The sequence below is a fragment of the Haliotis rubra genome, unplaced genomic scaffold (assembly GCF_003918875.1).
Source record: "Haliotis rubra isolate DU_JTF1 unplaced genomic scaffold, ASM391887v1 Scf150, whole genome shotgun sequence".
NCBI lineage: Eukaryota > Metazoa > Mollusca > Gastropoda > Lepetellida > Haliotidae > Haliotis > Haliotis rubra.
Window position 1 is genome coordinate 1,674,129 of NW_025765448.1, and position 18,075 is coordinate 1,692,203.

At 37.8% G+C, this 18,075-nt stretch overlaps 1 protein-coding gene and 1 long non-coding RNA gene across 7 annotated transcripts in view; both read right to left on the reverse strand.

The window, feature by feature from the left end:
* Positions 1 to 12,776, reverse strand: part of LOC124270272 (TNF receptor-associated factor 2-like) — a 29,865-nt gene extending 17,089 nt beyond the window's left edge. The window contains exons 1-2 of one of the 6 annotated variants that reach the window (XM_046705308.1): positions 12,705 to 12,776; positions 11,510 to 11,618 (exon numbers count right to left, since the gene is read on the reverse strand). The gene's annotated coding sequence lies outside the window, so the exon portion shown is untranslated. Of the gene's footprint in view, positions 1 to 1,963; positions 1,988 to 3,892; positions 3,981 to 4,376; positions 4,453 to 11,509; positions 11,619 to 12,704 lie in introns of those variants that run through there. The other 5 variants (XM_046705312.1, XM_046705311.1, XM_046705309.1 and 2 more) reach the window with 5 other exon arrangements.
* A 1,349-nt stretch (positions 12,777 to 14,125) lies between these two features.
* On the reverse strand, positions 14,126 to 15,139 carry LOC124270251. The gene is made up of 2 exons (XR_006896707.1): positions 14,292 to 15,139; positions 14,126 to 14,186 (listed from the first exon to the last, which is right to left on the reverse strand). It is a non-coding gene; the product is annotated as an uncharacterized LOC124270251 (long non-coding RNA).
* Between the last annotated feature and the right edge of the window lie 2,936 nt (positions 15,140 to 18,075).

An 18,075-nucleotide genomic window follows, 5' to 3' on the forward strand; every position in this document is an offset into this window, starting at 1 on the left:
AATCAGTAAACCTGTAAATCTGACAGATCGATATCTCTCATGAATGCAGAGTTTTATGTACGCACAAATGTAGAGAATGGATGCACAATATTATTCATTCTACCCACAACACATCTATGACTTTGCTAAGTGTTTGGTTGTTTCTTTCAGAGCAGTTACGTGCATCATTTCATCCATCAGTCCACATGATCAATGATTCATTCCAGGCTCTACAGATATTATCAAAACATACAGTTCTCTACACAGTTACTTCACTTGACCCTTGTATTGCCTGCAAGGACATTAAAACTAATAACTGAGGGTCCCTGGGACCCCCTTGTTTGTGAGTCGAGGTAAAACCCTGAGACAGTAAGAATAGTTCACCTTCATTTCTCCTGACCCATAAACTCACCCACAAACTATGTTATCATCAAAAATCTGATTTCCTGTTATGTGCACAGGAATTCAAAATGGCCAAACCCAAAATATTTCACCTGTGAAATTTCAATATTTACTGTGCAATGGCACGCAAATTATGAAAACGAAAGTAGGGCCCCATAGAATGCTCTGACTTGAGGCCATCTAGACTGGCTAAATCATTCGAGAACTAGACAATCTTGATTTAATTTTTAATTTTTAATCCATCGGTTCTGGGAGATAGACCTCAAGTTTCAGGCCAAGTACTGATTAATATTTCCATGTATTGTTGACTGGAGAGTTTCAGCTTCCAGTTGCGAACATAATATTATCTATTATATATCGGAACATGAAATATGTCAGGGATTTTCTGATAATATTAAAAAAATTCTGGGGAATGATGAAATTCAGTATAAATGTATGCATGAGTCATTGTATATTTTGAGAAGAAAAAACTGTTTCAAGTCCTAGCCAGGGTGTTAGACTGACATACATGGTGAGGACAATAGTATCTGCCCATATTTGTAAAATTGATATTTATCGAGTCATATCTGACGGCAAGAGGAAAATACTGTATATAACTTCTAAAAATGGAAAAGATTAACAACTGACGATATTACTGCATTTTGCTAGTTTGGTTTATTGTGATTTTTTCATGGGTTCAGTTTTGAAGAAAGATCGAATGAGTTTTTAGTTTTACGCTGCTTTTAGACAATGTACCCATGTGGCGAATCGAACCTGGGTCTTCTGCGTTCCGAGCGAACGCTTTAACCACTGGGCTACCCCACAGCCCCTATAAAGAAAGATGTTATTATCAATTTAAGGTGACATGATAACAAATATAGCCAATGTCAACTTAACTGAAACCTTTGGGATAAATGGTAACAATATGTGATTGTTTGGGTTAACACTGACAAGAAGATCTGTAACCATTGACAACGGTGAAACTATATCAGAAGTGGCCTTTGATACCATCTACAATAAACAAACATGACGATGCAAAGTACATTTGAACAGAAGAATATGAGTCTGAATTAGGATAATGTGAGCTTGAAAACAGTTGTTTTGTATCATTTTCACTTTGCTGTACTTTATCGTGATGGAGTCATATTTATCAAGCAAGAAACAGTCTTTTCCATTTCACTCATTTCAATCCACAGCATTTGTGCTGTTATTTTGATATATTGAGATATGTATAGATTTAGCTTGTACACTGAGATGTTTATATCTCAGCCTTAAGGATTGATTCACCTTGGTTAATAAATGTCCTGAAATATCTTTAAAACATAAGCCTACATTATTCTAAAGTTCTGTTGTTCGTGCACTGCAGCCACGTTTCCTTTAGTCAGCTGTGATATTACTGGAATATTGCTAAAAACAGCATAAAACCTCACTCACTCAAAGATAACTGTGAATTCAAAGCATTGAACATGATTTAACCTCTGCATTTGGAAATTCCCACATTTAAATGTAAACTTAGAGGTGGAGTGTTCAAAACTGAACATAGACTATTAGACACACTAAATTATTTTATTTATCATCACAGATAATATCAGTAATATTTTACCTGCATCCTTGGACTAAATGAGCCATATGAATTACCCTGTCATGTTCTTTTCACCCTAAAGCAAGCTATTTGTAGTTATTTTTAAAAATTTAAACTTAAACAGGAAGCAATTCTGTCTAGCCTGTCATAGCCAACCAAAAGGAAAATGTTTACAAGCCACTTCACATCACTGTTCAACCCAGACTGCACCTTACACAACCTGTTTCACAAAGAATGCTCCCTAAGATTGTAAAGAGAGCTTCAAGTTTCTACAGTCTCAATGCACCTTGGTTTCAGTTCAGAGAACATGCAGGCATATCAGTAAGGGATATTGCAAATTCACTTCTGTGAAACCTTACCGACAAAAGTTAATTATTGTCAACATGAACCTGTATCGATAACAACTTCCCTATTGTTTGTATCATCATCTCTGGCATTTTGAACAGCAACAACTCTTGTTCTATTCCTTGTCATGAGCAGATTTGACTATTGCAACTGTCTGTTGGCCGGTGCAACCAAGTCTCAGATACGAAAGCTACAAAGAGTCCAGAATGTAGAAGCCCGCATACGACAGTCTACAGCCCGCATTGTGACAAGATCCAGGAAGTGCTGAAGAAGTTAGGATGACACAAGCATTTACCTCGACTCACAAACATGGAGGTCCCAGTTATTAGTTTGAAGGGTCCTGACAGATAATATGAGAGTCCTGTGAAGTAACTGTGTAGAGAACTGTATGTTTCGATAATTTCTGTAGAGCCTGGAATGAATCATTGATCATGTGGACTGATGGATGAAATGATGCATGTAACTGCTCTGAAAGAAACAACAAAACACTTAGCAAAGTCATAGATGTGTTGTGGGTCCCTCTGGACACATCTAATTTTTTTTTCAGTCAATTCTCTACATGTATGCGTTCAGGACGCACTGGACTTTGTGTAAAACCCTGAATGAAACCGGTTGGATGCGGCCATGCTCTGATAATTACGCAAAAGCCATGTCCCAAGCTGTGTACTGAAACTTGTTACAGTAGTAGAAGTAATCAAATTTCACTTGAACATACTCAGCCCCAAATTGTGTAACCAACGTAACTGCCGGTATAATTTCTGATTCTTGTGATGGTATTTGAATGTAACCAAAGAGGTTAACCCTGACTTGGTATGTGTTGCATGACGTACTGACATTAAAGATTATGAAATTTCAAATACAGTGGAAATCGGTCTAAAAAGGATTGGTGGACAAAAAGTATATTTTCTTTTAGCATGGGTCTGGGATGTGTGAGATTATGGTATAATAATAATGACATGGCTGAAAGAAACATAATTAACTGTAGCAAATTCAGAAGTGTTTACAAATGTTTGTAAGATTGGCAGGAAATCAAGACCTGTCTGTCTGAGACTGATTGGACAAGGTGAACTGTGTAGTTTTCCCCCCAATTGTTTCCTGGCTATTAGGCCTATACTTAATTATACAAATATTAGATTATGGCCATATATATATATATATATACAGGTGGTATTATAACATGAATACGATGACATATATGGACTGGCATCAATACAAAGACTATGTGAGTAGTGTGACCAAGAGTTTCACATTCAGATAGTGAAATATCTAGTTCATTTGCAAATTCGTTATGCTAATCATGTTATTGTGAAATGTCATCAAGTAAAGCATCTGCTCTAATGTGTTTAGGTGACTAATTTAGTCCAGTTGTGACTTATGAACACATGGAATCAGATTATTTAGTTATTTTGAAATAACTTGGCACATACAACCGGATATGCACTCGTGATTCACGACCAAGGAAAGAAAATGGCCGAAACGAAGGCAGCCATCATGTTTGGGAGCAAACAAAGCCATAAACAGCGATTCATCTGAAGGTAAAACGAAAGGCGTTATATCTAGGACATTAGGTGTACAAACCCGAATACAACATGAAACTCGACGTACTTTTGTATACCTCTAAAACCAGTCTTCGTACAGCTCACTAGTTTCGGTACGGTAGTTAACTGTGGAGTCCGAAATAACTGGGCAGAAGTGTTATTGGGAAAACCCCATCTAAAAATAGAGTTACTTTTACGTGATCTGGCCTGATGTGTCATGTCGTCGATTCCATTCGGGTGTTCAGTTGACCAAAGACGTATATTATATATACACAGTGTATATACGTCCTTGAGTTGACAGACCAAGATGTTTTTCTCATTATTTCTAGAGGTTTAAAGTATCATTTTTATCGATAATACAAGCTTAAGAGGTTATATTTTGCTTAGTTGTATCAAACATATTACATGACAACTACCCATACAACCTGGCGACGGTTTCAGCACTTCTGAAACCTTTTGCATGAAACGTAGTCTGTCAACGTTAAACTAAAACAAACTGTCATAATATAAAATGCTTACACGGCCATGACATGTAGCGTAACATACATTACCTAGTCTATATACGTCCAGCGACTGTCTGTTCGTGAAACTGTGTACGTCCTGCCCAGATCTAGACTACGCAGTGATATAATAGAACTTACGTTGACTCGCATATCATGTCTATTAATAGTAACGCAAATTTTACTGCTTACTAGTGGTGGTCCGATTAATTGAAATAATCGAAGATTGGTCGTAGTGACTACTTTTTGTAATAGACCTGTCGCAAAATGGGTATTAATGCACAATGCACTGTCTTTGATAATTTGACTGTTTCGTTGCTGATTCTACGCTCTGCTTCATATTGGCGGTAGACTGGTTTGCAGTATATGTCACGGGCATTAGAATGAGCATTGTTTTACGAACGTCGCTTAAATTATGCATATATGCCATCAATATCACGAACGGCTTGAATTATGCATATATGCCATCAATATCACGAAGGGGTACGAATTAGGCTTCACACAAATGAACCCATGTGGGAAATCGAACCTGGGACTTCGATGTGACGATGAAGCGCCTTAACCACTAGAGCATCCCTCAGAACCTTGGTCGATACAAAACACGTACATGGTCCGGGTTAGAATTGATCTTCAGTAACCCATGCTTGTAAGAGTCGACTAACGGTTTCAGGGGATCAGGAATTGCTGACTTTTTTTATTTTTTATATTTTTTATTGTGATAGCAAGTGATACAATCTTCATACAGTTGGATAATACACACAACACATATATTCAAGCTGCGGGATAAGTGAGAGACAACATGATTTAGGGGTGTTTGAATAAAGTACAAAGAAAGAGGTATAGGGATGTAGGTAAGTAAGAAAATAGAGGAGAGAAAGGATTGTATTATCAAGCATTGGTTTGCGTCCATCTATATTAGTATAGGGGCCTATGTTTCTGCAAATTTGGTCTTGTCTCCAGAAATGAATTTCTCTGTGTTGTGATTATATTTTATTAGCGGTAATATTTGGGTAAATATGGGAATAGTCTTATTGAGACAATTTTGAATATAACGCTTGGTTATTATAAAAAGGTGGTTTTCAAGGATACTCAACTTTGAATCGCCAAGAAGGAAATTATTCATATTGAAGTCTAATTTTGAATTGGTTCTATACTGACACACATTGAAAACGCAAAACCCATTTTGGCAATTTCTAACAAAGTTTTGTGAAGCAATTTCATTTACCACACGAAAATATAGTGATGTGAGGTTGCCGAATAAAACCATATGCACATCTGGTTTCGAACCCTTTTCGTGTTTCTTGCATGGGTACAGTTCATGAAAACACAACTCTGGCATATTCCTTGGACCTGTTGGGGTGCATGATTATCATGACACGCACATGCAAAGCCAGGTTTTGGACGCATAAAAGGCACTATGGTTCAGCCGTTTCACTAGCAGTCACAAAATGCCACGGCTCAGTGAACAGCAGAGGGAACAAGCGATCGGGATGCTGTTGGTGGGAACATCACAAAATGAGGTCACCCACCACTTCGGAGTGAGCCCATCCACCATCAACAGACTCCAAAATCGTCATCAGCAAACTGGAAGCGTCAGTGACCGTCCCTTACCAGGACGAACTCCGGTCACGACGGAACGTCCGGACCGGCACATCCGACGAGTTCACCAAAGAAGCCGCTTTCAGACAGCAGCAAACTCACCTCGAAACACCGTAGGACGAAAAGGACGCCACATCAGCGCCATGACAGTCATTTGACGTCTGCAGGGGGTGGCACTAAGGGGCCATATCGGGAAACGTCATTACGCCACGTCATCGAGTCAACAGACTCCTGTTTGCACAGCAACATAGCCTCCAACCACCATGAATCACCAACCAGTGGGTGTTTTTCAATGGGTCCAGGTTCTGTGTGTCATTTGCAGATGGCAGACAACGCGTCTACAGGCAGCAACATGAACATGAGCTTGGTCGCCGGATTCATCAATGTCAACGTCAACGTCAGCCGAACAACGTCGCTGAGTTGACCCTGGCTTTACACAGGAGTGGCAGAACATCCCCCCAAGCACCTGTTCGACGTTTGTGCGAATCCATGCCATGTCGACTCCGTGCATGTGTACAGGCTCAGGGAGGTCACACTCGCTACTGACGGACGTAAGGGGGTCTGTGTGTGACGCTTGATGTGTCAGTCATATTGGCGGAACTCTTGCAATCATTTTTTATGAAAATGAAGCACAATGAAATTCTCAACATAACTGTAGAACAATTTTCATCCAAGTATTGTTAAGTTTTCCTCATTTGAATTTGGTTTTACGTTTTCAATGTGTGTCAGTATACTTTCATATCAAAATTTGAACTCATTTATCATAGTTTGAACTTTTCGACAGGAAAGAAATAAATGTTCTCGTGTTTCACAAAATGTACAAAGGTTAACCTCTATCAGTCCTACTTTGGGACAGGTAAGTTTCTGATATATATGCATCCAAATTTAAGTTCCATTTAGAAGTAAGATCTTGAAGAGAACAAATACCCTCATCATTACCAATCAGTATATAGATAAATTTACAATCTAGTGATGAGATAATGTCCCTGAAAATCTTACAATTAATATTTAGATTTGTTCTATTAACCGGGTTATCTTTTGATAATTTAATCCATGTGTTGGGTATGAAACTTATCAGTCTGAAATAAGAAATGAAATTATCCTTTAGTCTGAAGTCGTGTTTCAAAACATTGAATTCTTTGAAATGTCTTGAACCACTCATTAGGTCCCGAATATATATTATTCCACACTGATATCATTTGATGTATAGTTTAAAATCTTTATAAGGAACAAAACTCATGAAGGGAAGATTTCTGAATTCGTCAATATTCCTCATCTCTGAAATTTGCAACTTGTTATAAATAGTTAAAATATCTTTCCAAAAATCGTTTTTAATGTCTTTAATTAGCTTTTTTAATTGATGCTTTGGGAAATTCAGGATATCGATATTTTCTAAATTTACCATCGAACATCGTGCAAAGTGCTGCCATAAGCCATCTTTTTGTGTCAGGCGTTTTATTCACTTCAGTTTCAAGTATTTACAAAAAGCTTCAACATCAACCATGCCAAGACCTCCTTCTGAATAATCATTCGTCAACATTCTTCTTTTAATTTTATCTCGATTTCCGTTCCAAATAAACTTAAACAAGATTGAGTTTAGCGATTTAAAGAAGGTTTTATCCGGCAGTGGAAGGGCTGAAAATAGATGTGTAAATAAAGGGATTATTTGTGATTTAATAATCGTTATTTTGCCATTTCACCATCTTTTCACCATCTTCATACCATTTTGCCTTACCTCTAAATATAATTCCTTTTATTTTTTCTGTTCGAATGGTTTCCAAAGTTTCCTGGTTTTTATTTAATTCATTTAAGGTATCATTTGAAAGGATGCCATAATTTGATTCTAGCCTATTAATCTCATTTTCAAGTGTTTTTTCTTCTTTGTCAATGGACTTTTTTTGTTTTATTGTATATGCTATTGTTTCACTTCTTATTCTCATTTTTAACATTTCAACTACAAACTGGTCATTCATTTTGAAAGCCATATTGGCAATATCATCAGTAGTTCCCATGCTTTGACTTCATTCAAAGTATTTTGTATAGTTTCCTTTACCAGATTTACGTAATCTTTATCATGCAGCAAGTTAGAATTGAATTTCCAATATCCAGGGCCTCTTTCAATTGGTTTAAGGTCTAAATCGAGCGTAATATATGAGTGATCAGATTTGTAACTTATTCCTACAGATACAGTTTTTACTAGAGAGAGAATATCCTCAGAAATTAAGAAGTAGTCAAGTCTACTCTGCTTTAAAGAAATGAGTTGACGCCATGTGTATTGCCTAGTGTCAGGATTAAGTATTGTCGAAGGTTCGACCAGCTCTAATTGCTCTTTGATATCAAGTATTTTGTCATGTGCCTTTTGGTTATATTTGTGTTTATAATTATACGCATCATTGTAATAATCTTGCACCACGTTCCTGTCTCCACCCCAAACTATTGATCCTGAAAGTTTACTCAGTTCATTAGCAAGATCTTCGAAAACTTGTGGCGAATCGATACTTGGTCCATAAATATCTATAAGCGAAAAACTAATTTCTTCTATAGTAATGTCAAGAATTATGAAACGGCCATTATCATGTACAATTATTTCATGCATATGATACTCGGAGTTATTATTTATTAGAACCATAACTCTTGAGCTTTTACTTGTACCGTGTGAATAATGACATCTATAACCCAATTCTGCCGCCCCCATTAGTTCATCATCTACTGTGCTATGAGTTTCTTGAAGGAATATAATTGACGCTTTTTTACTACGGACAAAGTTGAATATATACTGAGTCAAAAAAGAAACTTCACAAAATGTAATTTGAAAAATAATGAATAATTTTTCTCTGATGATACATCTATGTATCCAGAATGGGATCCCTATCTTTCGACTCTAAAAAAACGTTAGCAAAACCCACTCAAACCCATCCATTCGTTGTGCCAAATCCGGTTTTGCACGTGCATTCGATCACGTGATCTTCGCATCGAAGTTTTCTTCATATGCACGTGTTTGCATTGGCCTCAAGAATTGAAAAAACACTTTTAAACCACAGTTCTAACGGTACTTGAAATGCCACGATTGTCAAATGTGCAACGTGAACGTGCCGTTGGCATGTTGCAAGTGGGAAGATCAGTTATTGACGTCGCAAGAGCAATGGGATGCAGCCGTCGTACTGTGTATGACTTGCGAGGTCGTCTACAACAAACTGGCACCACTTCTGATCGCCCAAGGTCGGGTCGTCCACGTGTGACGTCACGAGCAGAAGACCGTCAAATCGTCCTACGTCACCTACGTGACAGATTTCTGCCGGCTATACAAACCAGGGCTGAGATGTTTAGAGGTCGACTATCCTCACAGACCATTCGAAGTCGGTTGCGGGCTGCCACTTCTATTCTCGACGTCCATATCGTGGGCCAATAGTGACGCCGTTTCATCAACGTCAACGTCTGCTGTGGGCCCAACGTCACCTCCGATGGACCCAGAGAGACTGGAATCGAGTCGTCTTCAGCGATGAATCCAGGTTTACCCTCAGATTCGCGGACGGCAGGCATAGAGTCTGGAGACGACGTCGTGAACGGTATGCCCAATGTTGTGTACAGGAAGTCGACAGATTCGGGGGCGGAAGTTGCATGGTGTGGGGTGCTTTCTGTGCGAACAACCGTTCCCGTCTTCTGGTCATCCGTGGAAACCTCACAGCTGCTGCTTACCGCGACCAGGTGCTCACCTCTCGTTCCTTTCATGGCGGCTCATGGCCCAGGTCTACAGTTCCAGCATGATAATGCTCGGCCGCATACCGCGATGTTGACACGAAATTTCCTTCAAAACGCTGGAATCAACGTCATGGACTGGCCATCGGGGTCCCCTGACCTTAATCCAATGGAGCACGTTTGGGATGCACTTGGGAGAAGGCTTCGTGGTCTTGGGAACCAACCTCAGAATTTGCAGGAACTTGGCGCTGCCTTGCAAGAGCAATGGCGCAGAATCCCCAGCCACGTGTTCACAAGCATCTGGCAGTCGATGAGGAGACGGTGTTTGGCAGTGGTGAATGCGCGGGGCGGCCATACACGATATTGAACTGAGAAATTTCGCATTTTTATTCTTGTAACTTGACATTGTGTATACCCATGTTTTGGAACGGCGGTGTAGCCTAATGGAACTGATTATGGCACTGTCAGTGTATCGAGTACATCACACAGATCTCAGCAATGAAATAATAACAATTTAACCATCTTACCATCTCTTGCTCTTTTTATAGTGCCCTGAAAAAAGAATGTGAAGTTTCTTTTTTGACTCAGTATATCTCTGCGCTTGGCTGAATCCGTTTTTATGCCCCCGGCATTCATAGATATCAATCTCAAATTATTCATTGTTTATATACATCGGCATACACAGTGATATGGTAAAAAGAAATACTTGCTTGTGTGGCCGAAACCAATGTTTGACAAGGAGAGATGTAAAAGAGAACGAGTAGAATAGGGATAGAAAAAAGAAAAGTTGAAGAAATTTGAAATAGAGAGAAAAAAGAAATTATAAATAAAACAAGGCATGGTAATGCTTCCTTGAGCTACCGTGTCCATGTAATAAACAGAGGACAAGAACAAATAAAGTCAGAGCTTTTCCTTTACAAAAATATAGACAGTCGTACAGCATCATCAGTACAATCATGTCTGAACATAAGAAGAAGGATAAGAGGAAATAAAAGATCTCGTTTGGAGAGACGATTAATAAAAAATATATCCTTGCTTGCTGACTTGGTTGACACATGTTATCGTATCCCCAGTGTGTAGATCGATGGTCATGCTGTTGTTCACTGGATTGTCTGGTCCAGACTCGATTATTTACAGACTGCCGCCATATAGCTGGAATATTGCTGAGTGCGTCATAAAAGTAAACTCACTCACTCACTTGGCTTGTACAAGCAGCCACACATACACAAGCATGCACGTCGTCATATGAGCCAAATGTTCTTAAGTGCGACGTTAAACACATTTCACCTCACCTCACCTTCTAAGACTCGAAAGTGTAGGTGTAAACATCTACATTATTTTGGTGTGGGATAGGAGGCATTCCCAGAATCCAGATCTGTATACAAGTAGCAATAGTATTTTGAATTGTACCTTAATTTGCGTTCGTTTACCATTTCAAAATATACAAAAATAGTCACATTAACGCTCTTTGGCCAAACCCTTAAAAACAAAGAACTTGTTATCCTTACTTGTTGGGCTGGCTATCGATATAGATCATAGAGATCGATAAACTATAAATAATATCGATCGATTATCGATATATATCGGAGACGCAGCTTTGAGCAAAAATGCCAAAACGGCCTGAAAGAAATTAATATATTTCACACCACTGGTGAGCGATGACATGTTTTGCATGGATTCCTAAAAACCAACATCCTGAGCATAGTTTAGAAAGGAGACCATTAATAAAAACCTAACTATGCCTACTGTGAGAAAATTAATACTTTTTTCTGTCACGAAAGTTAAAGTACGATATCATCGATAACACAATTTTCATATCGATAATCATTAATAGTTTTTCCTATCGACGTTATTTCCGATAATCGATCATTTTAGCCAGCCTTACTTACTTGTACTTGGGGATCGACAGCACTCCTTCTATATGTTGTATACTTTGACTATGTAAGCTGCCCGATGTTGGTATTTCCCAAGTTATAAATAGAACGTCGTACGTCTAACCTATGAAAAGAATGCCCAAATTCATTTCCGATATTATGATAGATATTTTAAAGCTTTCAAACATTCCTTTAACTTCATTGGCTGAAATATGTGTGTTCATAGATGCATAATTAACGTGATGTTATCAAACCACGTCAACACTCGAAATACATAACACTATACCAATTATCATACAAGTATACTGTATGAACTAATAATGTGTTTTGAATGAAAAATGCAGATAAACAGGACATTTGATATTCTTGGTGGGAACTGTGGATGGTTCATTTTAAACCTGTTCCAGAATAAATTGTTTGAAATAATTTAACCTTAGGTGTGCTAGTTGGACATGCGGGGCGCCTTAAAAATAAGTTCGACGTCTCGATGCGCGTGAAAATGACGTGGACGGGAACCAGAAACAATAATCTACGAAGCGTCCGTAGGACTACGTCATTCGTAACCCTGTGATAAACTATATGGTCGCCATAGGTCGTAAGTCTACGAACACTTTTTGGATCAGGACTTGTTGGGGCTTAAGTATATAATGGTCGAGATGTAGGAATATCCCCGTGCAGTAATGATCACTCTCTTGGCCACCACAAACAACATTAATGTTTTCTGTTGCTAAGAACGCCACCTTGATAACTCTATTGAGTTGATCTCGATCTCTTCCTGTCTTTTCGTTTGGACTCAGAATTTATACAGGGTGCTCTAACGTTTGACCCGAAACAGGAAGAATAGACGGAAATTAGCTGTCAACTATTGTTAAATTCAAATCGAAAGTTCGTTCTCTATCATTCGTAAATCTAAACCGAAAGTAGAATGTTTTACTCAAGCTTGTAATTCCCAAAAGTAGATATTGTAAAGTCCGTGTATATGTAAGTATATATGTATCTATTTACCATTATGCAGGATAAGAGATCGACAATGTCACACATTCCATATATCACTAAACCTTTGTGACATAGGCAGGTACGGTCGTATGGTAAATCATCGATAAAACATGCCCCATCTCATGTGTTAGATGGTTACATGGACCGGAATTGTGAGGTATCAAGATATTCATTATGGAAATTCGGTAAACAAACGAAAAGGGTCTTATTTTACCTGCTTAATGTGTCTCGGAACAGCTATGCCCCTGTCGGCCATTCGCAAGGTATATAAATATGAGTTGTATCTAAAAAGAGGTTTGCATGGTTTTATTAAACTATATGTTTATTACACAATTGTTTCCTGGAATGATTATTTATGTTTAGGTGTTGATGTGTACATAGATATTTATATGCATACCGTTTGTTAAGCTTGTTGGATTAGAGGAGTCTATGGTTTTAATATGAAGGATCCGAGTGAAAGATGTGGCTGCTTTTGTTAGACTCTATTTGGTTCTCCAGATCACATCTAGACAAATCTAATGATTCAATAACATGAAAAATAAAAGTAAGAATTCTCCAAAACACTTAAAGACGTCAGGTAGATGTGGCAATGTGTAATGAAAGTCATCGTTGTGATGTTCATGTAAATGCAAACAAGACCTCTTTCGTTATAACAAGTGCATGGTTGGAACTTATGACAACCCAAAGAAGATTTGGCTTAGAATTGGTCTCCAGCAGCCTTAACTTGTCTCCAAAAATCACTTTGCTTCCCGTAAGAGGTGATCATAATAATGATAATAATAATGGATTTGTAGAGCGCAAAGTTTCCTCATATAGTGCTCAACGGAGCTGGTTGTTATTATCCCGGCTAACCCAAGCTGCCTGTAAGGCGCTAGAAGGTTAATAGTCACATGACTTATCTCACCGGGTACCCATTTTCTGCTGATTATTAATGATTAATAGGACAGGTGGTCATTGCTGCTGACCTGATTAATGCATGTCATATTTCTTTGATCCATGCTAATACTGTTAATCACTGGTACACACACACACACACACACACACACACACACACACACACACACACACACACACACACACACACATCTATATGTTACCATGGTTAGTGAGTAATCAACTCTGGACCCGGCAGTCCATGGACTGACATCATGAGAATCAATCTACACAACTGGGATACGATGATATGTGTCAACTAGGTGAGGGAGCATGACCACCCGATCCCCTTAATCGCCTCTTGTGGTTGGTTGGTTCTTGTTAAAGGCTGCACTTAGCAATATTCCAGCTGTATGGCGATGGTCTGTAAATAATCAAGTTTGGACCAGACAATACAGAGATCAACAGCATGAGCATCGATCTACGCAATTGGGATACGATGACATGTGCCAACCAAGTCAGCGAGCCTGACCACCCGATCCCGTTAGTCGCCTCTTACGTCAAGCATGGGTTGCTGAAGACCAATTCTAATCCGAATCTTCACGGTACGCGTCTTGTGACAAGCATTGATGTCTTATTATGTACACTGAAAACATCCCAAGATCCAAAGGCTAATAGTACCTACCCTTCGCCCCTGTAAGCTGTAAATACTACTACACCATCTTAAATTGCTGTCAGGAATGTGGTTGTTTCATAAAGTTATATGTTGTTTTACAAAAGTAATATTTTATTTGCCGTATACTATTTGTGGTACTAATGCACTCTTAAAATATGGTTTACATTTTATAGAGTTTGTGTAAATTTGCTATGCAATCAAGATATTTTTATTACTTGATTGTAGTTGTAAGATTTGCTTTCCCTGTTTCACAATCATTTTGTACATATCACTTAAAGTGAAAAAAATAAACTTTTACTTTTCAACAATATCACTGAGCTTGTGATGTTGGCATTATTCTAGTTCTGTTTGCAATATTAGTGTTCAAAGCAGCACAGTGATATCAGGCCACTATCGTGTTCGAGGAATGTATCCATCATTCTACGACACGCTCCAATAGAATAGCGCGTGAGTTTGCTGTGAACGAGGATTGTTAATTGAGGTCGCCGACACCGTCGCTTTTCTGGGTTTTTTTCTGCCTTAGATTATCGTCGGTAAGTATTTATTTTGGCATCTTAGGAAAGGAAGACGCGAGCTTCTTCGTGCTTTAACTAAATTAGTTCAGGGCGAAAGTGTGCTTTATTGCACTATACATGGTGGTAGAGCGAACTGTATTTCTTAAATATTCACATAAAGGAACGATATGCCATTCATTTGCGGCCGTTCCATGCCATGTGTCTTTTAAAGGGACACTGATCCAGAGGGACTGGTTGTTGCTTTTGTTATAGTTTTTCTCGCCACTTTCCGTAAACTCCAAGAAAACTCGTCCTCGTCTCGATGCTTGTTATGTGCGAAAATACGACAAACCAACCAGAATGCGCGTAATGAAGGGTGCTTTGATAAAAATAATCTCGAATACTTAAATCGTTTATGGCATTATGTCATTGTTTAAAAAATCTTGAAAAATATGTATCATTATATTGTAAGTACATGTACAAGGGATGTAGGTAACATAATTTTGTTTTGGCTTATGTGTAGTTTTTAGTAAAGATATTACCATGGAAGGTGAGAGATTCAAATCCACACACGGGCGTTTGTTTACATAACGGCTCTCATGGGTCCAATTGAGTGTATTTCTGACGATCTTGTTGGCCTGATTGTGGAGATTGTACGTGCTCTTCCAACAGTTTTAGGATATATTTTTTTCACTTTTATTCTCGGAGAAAGCAGTATACAATATATGTACAGAGACTGGACTCGCCGAGTTTTTTTTGTTATTTTTTAACACATAGAAACAACATTCGCTCACACATCCATACAATAAAAAATGCAAAAAATAAATTAATTCGTATTGTCAATGTATGCTACTGAAAAAGATTTTCATAATGTTTCCATTTGTTATGGTATTCCTGAAACCTTCCTTTGCTATAATAGCTGATTCTTTCTACGTTGTGGTAATAGTTCAATTCCTTTTTAAAACCGGATAAATGCGGTATTCGATTTGTAAGTTTACATTTATAGATATGAAATGTAGCTAATAAGATTATCAAGTCAAATATAGTATCACTGTGGAAGGATTCAGAAATACCAAATAACGCTAGATCACAATGGAATATAATTCTGTTAGCCTCTGAACATTTCAGCATAATCAATTGAGAGAGATTCCTCCAAAAGATTCACTTTCTCTACATCCCCACCCAAAAAGATTTTATTCCGGCTCTGCCTTACAAAATGCACAGCGGATAAGTGATCAAAGTGTGCACTTTGTGTTACAAGCATGAAATTTGGCATGATTGTAGCTTATACCCTTCTTATTAAATAATACTATTTTCATCATAACTTCTTTTAAAATTCTCCAATTCTCATAAGTCATATATCAAATTGTAGGAAATTCATAGCTGATCATTTTCCATCTATACATTTTTCAAAATATTTTTATCATTTCTTTGCAAATTCAATACGAGAGGCCTCGCAGATTTGGGCCATTTTTCATTTTTGGGGGAAAAAGGGGGGAAAAATTGAATTTTCCCCCAAAAATATTATTTTAACACAATTTTAAATCCTCATAAATTATGTATCTAGAATATTGTGAGAACAGATGGAAGTTTATTTGAAGGAATATATCATTAGATTTACTTACATGTATATCGTATGAGCTTGGTTGGCTATAGATCACTTATATAAAAAAAACATATCAAAATCAACGCAAACATGTTTCATTTCAACATCAATGTCAAAGTAGCTGTCTCATCAATCGGTGGAAGGTTGCGCAATCATGTCTTGAGTGTTATTGTACCTAGTTTGACTGAATCAGAAAAGTGCAGTGCACTTGAGAAATGCTTTTACGCACTTGGACCAGTATGAAATGTTTTACAAATGCATTTCAGCAATTCCTGGCAGCTCTTTCATGCCACCAGAAGAGTTGTCCATATAGGTCCAAGCTCTCCCCTATTCAGAGGGCTTGGTAACTCCTGTGATTTGATCATGGATTGCTCCCAAACATAACTCCCCAGATTTACAGCTCTCTTTATATGTTGTATCAAAGCATATCCAGTGCAAGAACAAAAAGAGGATGTGGAACCGACGACGAGTGGAAGCCAATGCATGTGTTCCTCAGAAGTGGCGAGAATTCCGAGGTGTACACTAACTGTTTAAAGTGAATTTATAACATGACTGTATTATCAAGACATTCTACAGATTGCCAACGTGAATCATTCACACACACGCCCAAAGTGCGACCTAGTGTATGTTGTCTGTCTCATTACACATCACGGCGAAAAAAATGATTCTCTTCAATGCTGCAACAAATGAATAATAACAAAGTACAAATATCAAAATTAAAACAGACTAAAGATATAGCAATAATATCAGGCTATTACTTTGTTCAAGGAATGTATCCATCAATATCCACATAAAGGAACAATATGCCATTCATCTGCAGCTGACAAAGAATCCTGTTCCATTTCATGTTTCTTTTGACAGTCCAATAAGTGATATAACGCCATGACTAGTGTTTGTTTCTCAACTGGTCACGTGACTGTTTAATGGTTTTCACATTGGTGTATAGTCTCATTGGTTACCCAAGATAGCTCACCCAGCAGACAGACATAAATATATTGAGTAATGTGGGCCATGTGGCCAGTGTTACAATGTAGTTGACAGTATAAACTGAGTCACATTTTTCTAAATTTAAATAACTTGCACAATTATACAGGAGTTAATTATATGACTATTTCATTTTGACAGTTTAAGTTGATTGGACATGAAAGATAACCAGTACACACATCCCGTAACTGTTTCATATGACGCACCCGTAAAATCTGGTAATGATCACACGTGAAGAAAACATGTTCTTCACTTTCTATACAACCCTTATTACAATATTTACATTCTGTTTTGAGTATCTAATGTATTTCTACGTAAAAACTGTACATTGAAATTTTGTAAATTAATCCTAAATTCGAAAAAACACTGAGATAAATATTTGGAAGCAGACAATTTTGCATACCGATTTTGTGAAGCAATATCTTTTAGTCCTTCCTGAAATTGATACATACTTATATTTACATCACCAACATTTTGGCAGTCCCAAACAGAAGAAAAGCTATTAACATATAAACGTTTTTTAACATCTGTTACCCAACTGTATTTACCTTGCTCATCCAGTCTTTTAAGGAACAAATAACATTGTATGGGACATCTATTTGCCTCCATGCGCAATAATTTAACCAATATTTATAGCTCTCATTTGGCTCTGGGCAAACATACAATGGTGTACGGTTTCAACTGGAATAGATGTGTTTGAGGCATATTTACCTACACCAAGATATGCTTGTTCATCTCGATAACATGGGCAAGACAACTTGGGCTTCCCACATGAGAAATCTTTTATTTTCTCATGGCTTTGGATTTGCATGGTTAAATCAGACAGTGGGTATTGGGTAATGTAACTCTTTTTCTTAAACGTTTCCGAGAACAGTCAGTTAATATGTTCCATCAAGAATGGCATTCGACTCTCGAAAATAGTTCAAGGTATGATCTATATAGATCATTTAAG